Source organism: Euprymna scolopes, chromosome 12 (genome assembly GCF_053919585.1).
Source record: "Euprymna scolopes isolate OS-2025 chromosome 12, ASM5391958v1, whole genome shotgun sequence".
In the NCBI taxonomy this organism is placed as follows: Eukaryota; Metazoa; Mollusca; class Cephalopoda; order Sepiida; family Sepiolidae; genus Euprymna; species Euprymna scolopes.
Window position 1 is genome coordinate 149,486,992 of NC_136493.1, and position 12,500 is coordinate 149,499,491.

The following is a 12,500-nucleotide window of genomic DNA, read 5'->3' on the forward strand; positions in this document are numbered from 1 at the left end:
GAGTTCCAAAGACCCGCAGTTCTGGGGAAGAAACTATTGGAGTAAAAGGCTTTCTTGCACCTAGGGATCTCCACTGTAAAGGGATGAGACTTAGTAGCTTGTCGGGTTTGTCGGGGGTAGTTACGTCGGGGAGGTACAAGTGTTTGCAGTTCGTCAGAGCATTCACCATTAAAGTATTTGTAGAACAGGCAGAGGGATGCAACATCTCGTCGATGGGACAGAGGTTGAAGCCCAGATGACAGTTCAGGACCTATCAGGTTTGCGACTCTTTTTTGAACCCTGTCCAGGAGCGAGAGACAAGCAGCAGATGCACCAGCCCAGATGTGACAACAGTACTCCATACATGGGCGAATGGTTGCCTTATAGAGGTATAGGATACTGGCAGGCGTAAGTAGTTTTCTAGCACGGTAGAAGGAGCCAACCTTCCTTGCAGCAGCCTTGGCAATGCTCTCAATGTATCTATTCCAGTTCATATTCCCTGTAAACGTTAGGCCGAGGAGTTTAAAAGAAGTACTTTCAGGCAATGTGTTCTTGGCCATTGCTATTGGTGGTAGAGAAGGTTTCTTGTAGTTATTGAAGGAAACAAGCTTAGTCTTAGCAGCATTGAATGAGACCAACCATTTTTGTCCCCATTCCACTACGGATTGGAGGTCATCCTCTAGTGTTTCTGCCATTTTCTTGGATATGTGTTCATTTGTTTTCCCCTCATATCTGTTATAGAGAGTGGTGTCATCGGCAAATATACCCATCTCCGAAACAATATTATCAGGGAGGTCGTTTATGAATATCAGGAACAATAGAGGTCCAAGGATAGACCCCTGAGGCACTCCCGCATTTATGTCATATTGTTTGGATGTACGTCCGTCGAGGACAACTTTGATTTTTCTATTACTTAAGAAGGATTTAATTACGTTATGAATTCTTCCAGTGATTCCATATGATCTAATTTTCCTTAGAAGACCATCGTGCCATACCCTGTCAAAAGCCTTAGATATATCAAGGGCCACCGCTCTACCCTCCCCTGTTTTATCCAATGAACGGTATATACGTTCAGAAACTACAGTTAAGATATCTGCTGTTGAACGGGCTTGCCTGAATCCATATTGTTTGTCAGTCAAGAGTTTAGCAGCTGTTAGGTGCTGGACTAGGGCTTTATTAACTAAGGACTCAAATATTTTGGCGAAAAGCGGGAGGAGGCTAATGGGGCGATAATTTAGTGGGTCAGTTCTTTCACCAGAATTCTTGAAGACTGGTACCACAGATGCGGTTTTCCAGCAGTCGGGAAAACAAGATTCGTATATATATATATATATATATATATATATATATATATATATATATATATATATATATATATATATATATATATACAAGTTAGAAAAGCATTTCATCCAAGGCATGAAAATTGTTAAACAAAATGTTTTTACTATATGCTTTAAAAATAAAGGTACAAGATTCAATTAGAAATTTATTTATCTTCAAAGTTCACTTTTATAAATTTTACAAAGTAAGGTATAAAAATTTAATTTGAATTGAATCAAAAAATTACCTTGGATTTATTTTATGTAATGTACATTCTGTTGCACTTTTTAAAAAAAAATCATTGAAAATTTTATATCTATATCATTAATTGCTAGATGAAAGATAATGTTTTTTAGTTTGCAGGGAAGAGAAAAGGGCATCTCCCACCAAGCCATGAAGTCTATTTTGTACTCTGTCAAGGCAGGATAGGCTATTTTTAGCAGCTCCTACTCAGATATGGCAGCAGTACTCCATCCTTGGACGTACTTGGCTTTTATACAGATAGAGAATTGCATCATTAGTGAGATATCTTCTGAAGCGGGAGAAGGATCCCACCATTTTCCCGGCGACTTTGGCCACAGACTTGATGTATGCTTATACGAACGCAAATTAAATAAAAAACTAACTTAAACTTTAATTTTGAAATCAATAGATATTTTACTATATTAAAGACCTTTAACCATAATTTCTAAACCGTCAACTCCAAGCTTTGACTAGTTTTAACTTCTTGCAACCAACAAGTACATTATAAAGTCAAACGGTAAAGAATGTGCACCGTCATCTATATTCCTATTTTTTGTGTGTGTGTATTGATATTCATATTAAAAACCCTTTTTTCTATTTATTTCAAAAGAAAATACAACTTTCTTATATATGGGTCGTAGAATTCCATTCATCTGCAAAAGATCTAACACATTTGCATATTCTTTTAAACATTCATTTTTATTAAATCCCTAATAGTTTTTTTTTTTTGGTTTTCTGGTGCGATGATCATCTTTATTTAACTATTACATGTAATTATATTTATGCAGCTATTCTACATGATTTATACTTGCGTAATATTTGCGTAAAAAGCTTACAGTAAACAAAAAACCTATATATATATATATATATATATATATATATATATATATATATATATATATATATATATATATATGCATCCTCCTGTTCCCCTTACCTCACCCTTTTTTTAACCAAGTAAGATCTTTGACTTACTTGTAGTTTCATTAAATACTTTTATATGCAAAATGATCCTGCATTTTGCTAATTCCTGCCCTCTGATGAGAAGGAGAGTATTTCTTCGAAACTCCGTGGATTAAGGACTATCCACTTATCTTGTGCTTCCTTTTTTAAAATTAAATATGTTTTTAACTCTTTTTCAAGATGTCTTTTAACATATTTTATTAATCATTTCTTCATATTATAAGCTCTATTTCCTTTTCGGTTTTATTGAGCTTTTTACATCTGGCTGAGTTTATTTTACTTGTAAATATTAACTCTTTCTTTAATATTTATAATATATTTTAAGTTTACCATTTTGATTACCTTAGTAAACTTATTGTAACTTTATATATATATATATATATATATATATATATATATATATATATATATATATATATATATATATATATATAGCTTAATGTGTAAGGGGAAAAGAGAAAGTTCAATTCTACTAGTAGTGGTAGTAAAGTTCAATTCTACTAGTAGTGGTAGTATTGTTACTACTATCTTTATTATTATCATTATTATTACTGTCTTGTTTTTACCGCTATTATTATTATTATTATTATTATTATTATTATTATTATTATTATTATTATTATTATTATTATTATTGCTGTTATTATTATTATCCCCGTCATTGCTACCATAACCGCTACCATTATCTTAATTTTCACTGTTATTAACATTAACTTTGAATTTACTTTTATCACAACTTTTGGTAATATTATCTTTAATGTTTATTTTTAATGTTTATCTTTAATTTTGTCTTTATCTTTATCTTTATTTTTATCTTCAATTTTACTTCTATTTTATTTTCATCTTTATTATTACTACTATTATTATAATTTTCATTACTATTATCTTTCTCACTATTATAATTACCCTACTATTATTTGGTATATTTTTACCATTCTCATAAGTAGTAATGGTTTCCTTACTCCTCCACTTTGCCATCTATATGTATCCTTAACCTTTTGCATCAAGTTAAACGCACTCATAGTCATTGCCATCCTAATCTCCGACCGCCCCCTTATAATAATACTCCCTATATCATAACAGAAGAAACTTATAAATGTATTGCCGCATATTACCTTTCAGTTTTACAACCTTGCATACCCCCACCACAATTATAAGCGATTTTATAGCCGCCATTTGCCGTTTAGGTGGCACCAATCAAAATTACCACTCCATAGAAAATAGACGCTCCAGAAACCGTTAAAATAAATTACCATGTAGTAACAATACACCCTCAATTTAACCCTAATATATATACCCCTTAATCTCAACACTATCTTAAAGACCATATACAATCTTATATATCATACTATGTATAATAAGCTTCTCCTTATTTATTTAGAATTCAATAAAGCTTCCCCCAACATTCTATAATTCCTCTTAATCTTTTTCATCCCTAATGAACCTTACGCTAGACGCCGCATCTTCCCCATGCTACCTAGCACCTTCTCTACTCTTCTGATGAGAAGCATTAGGCTTCGAAATGCCCTGGCATAAAGAGTCCCTTCTATCCCCCAAATTTTGTTTGTATTCCATTATTCAATAAATGATCCATTCTATATCTACCAATATATAGTTTTGTCTCTTCATTTCATACTCTTGTTGTCCTATTATATATATATATATATATATATATATATATATATATATATATATATATATATATATATATATATATATATTTGTTTAAAAGATTTAGCCTGCCGATCTCCTCTCTCGGTTTTTGGTCTACAGACATAAAACTTTATTTATATAATATTCGAATTCGTGCGAACTTTATATTTTTGTTTTTGCCAGGGAAAGTAGGTGCAAAAGTGTGAAAATTAAAAAAAATGAAATTTGCTAGGTGAAGATCGAACAAGAGCATTACGAATATGCATGCGTAACGTAATAGCTATTGGTTCATGTTTTAATTTTTAGCCTTGCAGTAAACATGTCTTTGTAGCTCAGGCATTAACGTTAAAGGAAAAAGTAAATCGTAAACTAAAACGTTTTGGTTTCGATTCTCGGTTGTGACGCACAAGGCATTTTGTTTTTTTAACTTTTTAAATCTTTACTATATATTGTGTCCAATATAATACAATAATAAATACGAAATCTGCATAAATAAAAATACCATATTTTACGTCCGGGCAATACCGGGCGGCCTGATAATATGACATAAACTTAAAGACTGACTCTGTAATATGTTTATTTAAATCTACTCCAAATGATTATAAAACACACACACACACACACACACACATATATATATATATATATATATATATATATATAAGTGAAATTATCTGTGTCTGTGTGTGTACAGTTCCCTACCAAACTACTCTGTCAATTTTCAGTCTACAGACTTGAGGTTTTATATAATGGGTATTAAGATTTAGGAAAAGTTTCTTAATCAGTTTTCGGTCAGAAATTTAGCTGTCAAGAGGTAAACGTTCAACGATTTGACCTTTGAAAACTCTACCAAACTCCTCCACCAATTTCGGGTCTAAACAAAATTTTTAATTTGATTTGAGCTCAAAACAATAAATGTTAATTGGGGCCAAAGTTAAAAACAATTGGCCTCTGCGGTCTCTACCAAATGACTCAGCCTATTTTGGGCCTAAACATTTTAAATTTTACATAAAGTGTATTCAGACATAGGGCAAGCTTTTTTTTATTAATATTCAAATGTTTTATCCCTCGAGACAAAAATGGCGGCGAATGGTGTTTATTTTGGAAAATTTAAATATTTAAATTCTATTACAAATATTAGAAAACATTACGTCTTGCAAAAAAAAAACTTTCCTATATATATATTTTTATATAAATAAAATACGCATCAAGTGTGCTTGAAAGCCAAATCACAACGCAATGTTAGGAAAATAAACAAATATTTTACTTGCTTGAAATTTAAGATTTTATTTAATATATTTCGGAGTCAAACTCCATCCTCAGTATGCTGTTTTCTGTCAATTTTTTCTTTTTCTTTTTCTTTTTTTTTCTTTTTTTTTTGCCATGTTATAAAGTTTGAGAAAGAAAAGTCTTTTTGTAAACATCCGTACGTCGTCTCTCAGCGGTTGTATTTTGAAATGTTGGAACTCATACCCTTGACATATTTTTATATATTTTCAATGTTGTGTTAACTAGTGATTCATTTTTTTTCACGAATGTTGTTCTTCTGATGAAAAGAGCATATCTTTGAAAATTCATGGATTAAGAATTTCTTTTATTATAATTCTTTGTTTGAATTTGATGGGTCAATAAATATTGTAATTTGTTCCATTTTGTTTTCGTCATCAATTTATCTTATTTCTTTAATTGCTCTATCTAGTATATTGAGCTTTTTTGTTATCTTGATAATTTTAAGATAATATTTATCTTTATACACAGTTTTTTTTTTTTTAATTATTTCTCTGAGTTAATGAACCTTTTTTGGATGGAAAAGAAATGGTTACTCTAAATAAACCAGATGTCTTCTGTTGTAAAACTATTACGAAATTGATTCCTAGATTTTCTCGACATACAAACATCTTTCAAACATCGTCGCCTCGAGCAGCCCAATATATTAGAACATCTTTTTTTTTCTAACAAAAATAAATAAATAAAATAAAACAAAAACGTAAGAAAAACTCTATACATTGGACAAAATTCTAACACTGAGATAACTTCACGGATTAGCGATGGCTCCAGATTCAAAAATAAGAACTTGACACTGCCTCGTTCTGATATCATCACCTGGGTCATCTTTTTAAAAGTGACCTTTTATTTTCCTTTTTTGTTTGCCGTCAGAAATTGATACAATGGAGATCGTATCTCGCTTTCTGTCTAACGGTTATTATAAAGGAGAGAGGGGGGTAGGAAGAGAGGACGAAATCGAATTACAGGACAGTATTTTATACATTTAGCTCTTTTGGGTTTCTGTTGTTTTTCTTCCTTTATATTTTTATATTTGATTTTCTATTTGTTGGTCTTATTCTCGTTTACGTCTGCGCGTAATCTCGGCTTCGCGCCCTTTTCTCGTGCGAATAAAATAATATGAAGGCTTTGCTGCACTTATCAGAAGAAAAGATGGCTGCCGACGGCTTCTCTCATGCATTGTTTTAGTTTTCTTCTTCTTCTTCCTTGTTATGGCTCTAATCTCCATACCTGCAAGAGATAATACGTAGCAAACGTGCTTTTATTTTTAAAAGATCACCGCCTCCAAAAATCAAATAACAACTATTATTATTATTATTATTATTATTATTATTATTATTATTATTATTATTATTATTATCATTATTATTAAGTAGAAGAAAAAGATGATGAAGATGAAGAACGTTTAAAGTGACTAAACGTTAATTAAATAAACGTATGTTGTTATCAAGATAATCATAATTATTTTATGTGCAATAATTCTCAATGAAATTAGCGTCAGTGTTATAATTAGGGTTATTATCGGAATGATTATTCATTTGTCAATTTCATTTAAACTAGTTGAACTTGTGGATAATTTCATTAGCATTTATTATTTAAAAAAGAATATCATCATTAGCAGTATAATAATACTACAGTATGTATAATTAATTATACAGATATGTCTAAAAAGTACCGTGGAATTTCCGCGGGGTTCCGTTAGAAATTATTTATTTATTAAGATTTTTATTTATTTATTAAATTATTTAGTTAGTTAAATTTAAGAAAGCCAAAACGATATATGTTTTTTTGCTTTAAAAGAAATATTTACATTTAAAGATATAAAGCAAGCTTTCACCTCAGTCATTCCAAAAGTAAAGTCAATTTTTTATACAAAAAAGTTGAAGAGCTACGAAGACTAGAGTAATACCATTGAAGCGAGCGAGATTTGTGTTCCAGATTTTTCTACATAGTCACCACCATTCCCAATGCATTTTTGACAGACATTCAATGACGCATCTTTGCTTCTGACGCACGCCCACGACATGGGTTGCTTTCTTATAGTCGCATACCGTCAATATTTGCAACATAGAGATAAAAAAAATTTAGGTCATAAATACATAAGTTCAGTCATCATAACAATACAATTTTCATTCCTCTTTTATCCATTCAGGCGGAATAAAAAAAAAAAAAGATATTAGCGATATTTCAAACGTAAGCTTCTAGAGTGTTCGGTTACGGCATAAAATAAACACACTGTTTGAAACACTGCCAAATAAAAAATATATTTCCATCATTCAATTAAAGCCCTTGTTGCCACGGGAACAATTGAGTGTTAGCATTATTTAAAAAAAAAGAAGCTATACTCAGCCACGCGTTGCTGTTGCTCAGTCTGTTCAAATAGAAATAGTGTACTGCAAATTTACTGAATGTGTGTATATATATATATATATATATATATATATATATATATATATATTATCTCACTTATAATTGCATTCTGTAATGTGTATATATATATATATATATATATATATATATATATATATATATATATGTATGTATATATATATTACTTTTTTGCAATTGTTTTAACAACAAAAGTTGTTACTTTTTTAATACACGCACACAAACACACGCATTCACGGACTATTTTTTTATGATGTTCTTAATATTTGTGGATACACAATATTTTGAGACTTGGTAATGTTTATAGCAAACGCCCATTTATGCGATTTATGTAGTGCAACCCACACACAAGACAGTAATGACCTAAGCGTGAAACGAACTTGATGATGTGCGAATTAATATGTCTCTTAATGACGCTATATTGTAATTTTAGTAACCGTTCCTTTATAAAGCGTAGAATTAGATCCCGGAATATGAGAATTATCAGAGCTCAGCCATTCAGAATTGACGAAGTTTGATAATTTAGCCGTTATTATTTATGAATCGAAAACTGTGAAGACTATGTTAGGGTTATGTTTTTAGTTAATAGCCAGTCCGTGGAAAGTGTTGAATGCGTTCTGGTGACAGCTGAGAGTAATAGTAGGACTAAATATTTAGAGAGAAAATAGGGACTTACAGTGTTGCTCGTAGGATGCACTGTAACATTTTATTATCACGACTGAATGTGCATATAATGGTGTTCGAAACCTACATAAGATAGTGACTATTAGCCTAAATATATTGAATTTGTGGCATCTGTTGCTACAAACCTATAATACTTTGGTTCAGAGGGAAATTTCTGCAGTTATTTTATTATATAAGAGATAGGAATCGATCGAAAATTGACTCTATAATAATATATACAAAAGCTGCATCAATTAAAATATCATATTTAAGCGTCATTTACGACGGGGCTGCGCTGGGCGTCCCTGCTAGCTTAGATAAATACTTTTAGGTTTACATGCCAAGTATATTTCTGAATCCTCATGACAAAGAAGGTACCCCGTGACTCTAAGATTTCTTCTTTTTCTTTTCTTTGCATTAAGAAACAAGCATGTTTCTCGACATTACCTTTTTAGTTTGCTTGCATATAACGTTCGATCGGTATATACGCATTTCAATCACCATGTGCGGCTGGAAACAACATCAAATTATCTTATGTTCTTTTTTGTTTTGTTTTTTTTGTTGTTGTTTTTTTGTTGCTCGCAGATGTAGGCGCCATTTTCTTATTGTTAAATGGGGACATCGTGAAACTTGTAACATAATCTTTCATCTGCATCTGTAGTTAACCAACGAAGAAGAATGCAGATCATTTCTTTTTCTTACGTTAAAAATTGAATTAAGAGTCCAAGAACGCTTCACTAAAAAAGATTGTGTACTCATGTTCTGGTTATTGGTGCTGTGTTTTGTTTCTTTCTTTCTTTAATTTTGATCCTTTTCATCATTTTTTTTTCTCTCTTTCTTCCTTCTATTCTTTCTTTTTTTCTGTTTTTTTTGTTTATTTCTTTTTTAATTGTTTTGATTCTTTCTTTAGTTCTTTATATATTTATTCAGTCTATTCTTATTCATTTTTTTCTTTTTTGCGTTTTTTTTTTGTTTATTTCTTTTTTAATTGTTTTGATTCTTTCTTTAGTTCTTTATATATTTATTCAGTCTATTCTTATTCATTTTTTTCTTTTTTGCGTTTTTTTTTTGTTTATTTCTTTTTTAATTGTTTTGATTCTTTCTTTAGTTCTTTATATATTTATTCAGTCTATTCTTATTCATTTTTTTCTTTTTTGCGTTTTTTTTTGTGTGTCTTCAATGTTAAACGGAAAATATTTATCTTTCCGTCACTGTCCGTTATTCCGTGATTCCGTAATTATGTTATCTTGTAAATTCCATTATTCTATTCGTCCCCTGGTTTTCTCTAAATTGGTTCATTATTTTTTTTTTTTAACGAAATCTTTAAGAAGTTATATGTCCATGAATTCCAAAAACTAAATGAGTCATATTTTTTCGAGAAAATTTTGGTATGCCATCCATGGAGGGTGGCGATTAATTATTCCCTCAAATTGCTAATATGACAGCATTTTATTAAATATCAAAAAAAGTTTGTATCATTTGTATTTTTCCAAAAATCTATTAAAATTTGTGTTCTAATTCTTATTTTTTGGTTTTTCGGACGACTATTCTCATACGATACAATCATGTTGACCCACTGGTTCTCCCCAATCACCGAAGTTAAGCAACGATGAGCCTGGCCAGTACCAGATGGACGACCATTTGGGAAGGCTAGACGCTGTATGTACAGCGCGGAGTCGTAGAAATTTCCAGGTTGGGGACGAGTTTAACTAGGGAGAGATATGCACCCTCGAATCAAGACAGAAAAACTATGAAGAAACTACCGTCTTTACTTGTCTTCTCAAGATTACCATGGCTCTACAATATATATGCAAAATAAGCATATTGTACGACTGGGCAACACAGGGCGACCTGCTAGTAAATCTACAAAGTTGAGTTTTGTCGCACTGACATTAATATTAAAAGTCTATTTTTCTATTTTAACATTTTAAAACGAACTTCTTAATCTACTCGGTCATGGATATGCAAACGACTTCATGAAGATTAAATAATTTGCATATTCCTTTGAAAAACGAACGTTCATTAATTATTCATTCATTTTGCATGGTTTCTTAATGGATGATTGGTTTCATTAACTATTACGATCAACTCTTTTTATGCATATTTTCTACATTGTGCATTATTGCGTGGCATTTAGAATGAAAATGTTCTTGTAAACACACACACACACACACACACATATATATATATATATATATATATATATATATATATATATATATATATATGCCCTTGTCTCTGTGTGCACGTCACAATCTCTACCAAACTCATCCCTGATTTTTTTATCTATAGACTTAAAAGTGTATATATGGAGAATTTGGACATGTGGAACAATTTAAATTTAGCTGCTAAGGGATCAAAATTGAAAAAGAAAATAGCTTAAACAGTAGCTGAAGCACTAAATGTTTTGATTTCAATTCTAGCCAATGGCACTCAAGTCATATTTTTTTTAAATCTTTTAAAATCATCATCATATATTGGGAACAATAAAATTATCAATAGAGAATTGGCTCTTTCATAATAAATACGTAATCTGCATGAATTAAAATATCATATTTAAGTGTATTTCACGATCGGACAACGCCGAACGGCCTGCTAGTAAATATTGTTTGTAATGGTTTTTACAATACTACTCTGTCAATCTTAGTCTACAGATTTTAAACTTGATATATATGGAATTTGGGCCCATGAGAAAAATTCGATTTTGATTTTTAGTAAAATGACTGTAAGGTGTCCAAATTGAATACAAATGGAACTTGGCAGGTGTAAGTTGACTAAACGTGTGCCTTCTACGCATGCGCAAATATACATTTATTCGATAAAATCAGTTAATTTTTAAGTTCTGATATCCATCTGTTGTTTGTTCTGATGAATAAAGCTAAAGAGCTATATATTTTGATTTCGCACACTGAAAATGAAACTATTTACAACTGTAAAAACAAAAATGGATGTCCTTTGGATTGTAAATGCCTTGTTTCTGATACTGTATATAAATGTGAAGTCATCGAAATTAGTAGAACTAGCGCGTATATAGGGTCGACCGAATGTCAATTTTAGCACAGGTTTCTCACCCATACAGTATTAGAATAAAAATATATTTTAGAATTAAAAAAATGAGGACATCAACATCTTTAGCTAAATGAGTAGAACTACAAAGAAATAACAGAATACAAATTTAAATAGTCAATACTGGGAAGGGTTAACAAATCCGGCCATTGTAACTTCTGCATCCTTGGAGCTTAGCATATAGTAGTATTTAAGGAAAATGTATTAAATAAACGGCAAGAAGTCGTACAATGCTGTTTACATAGAAATAAATATTTGCTATCCCGCCTAAATCTTGACTAGGCAAATTAAAGTTGAACAATAATCAGGATTAAATAGTTTTCAGGGGAAAAATAAATAAAGAGTAAAAAAAAAATAAATAAAATAAAATGGATAAATGAATATAAAATAAATAAATACAATAAACTAATAGATAAAATAAATGAATTAAAAGCTGACAGGGGCATAAGTGACAAGAATTTGTATCTCATAGAATCGTGCAAATATAACAAAAATGCTATAGTCCCATATCTTCAAGTGCCTGGTAGAAATTCATAAAATATTATTTAACAAATATCTTATGAATTATTGTTTTTGATTAGCACATATTGAACAATTATAAAATATAAATTGACTCACAATCTAACGAAAATTGCAAATAGTATGAATTAGAAACTTGAGGTAATAATTTATAAGAAGTTATCATGAATTTGGTAAGCATTTAAATATATATGTGTATGTGTATATATCTATATCTATATCTATCTATCTATATATATATATATATATATATATATATATATATATATAAATGTATGTGTGTGAGTGTATAGGCATATATGTATGTATATATCTAAAATACAAGGGAACTGTTAAAATTTCCAATTAAATTACCTCACTTAGACTGCGCCTAGAAACTAAATCTGTAGAGACCTTGAATACGAGATAATTACTACTTG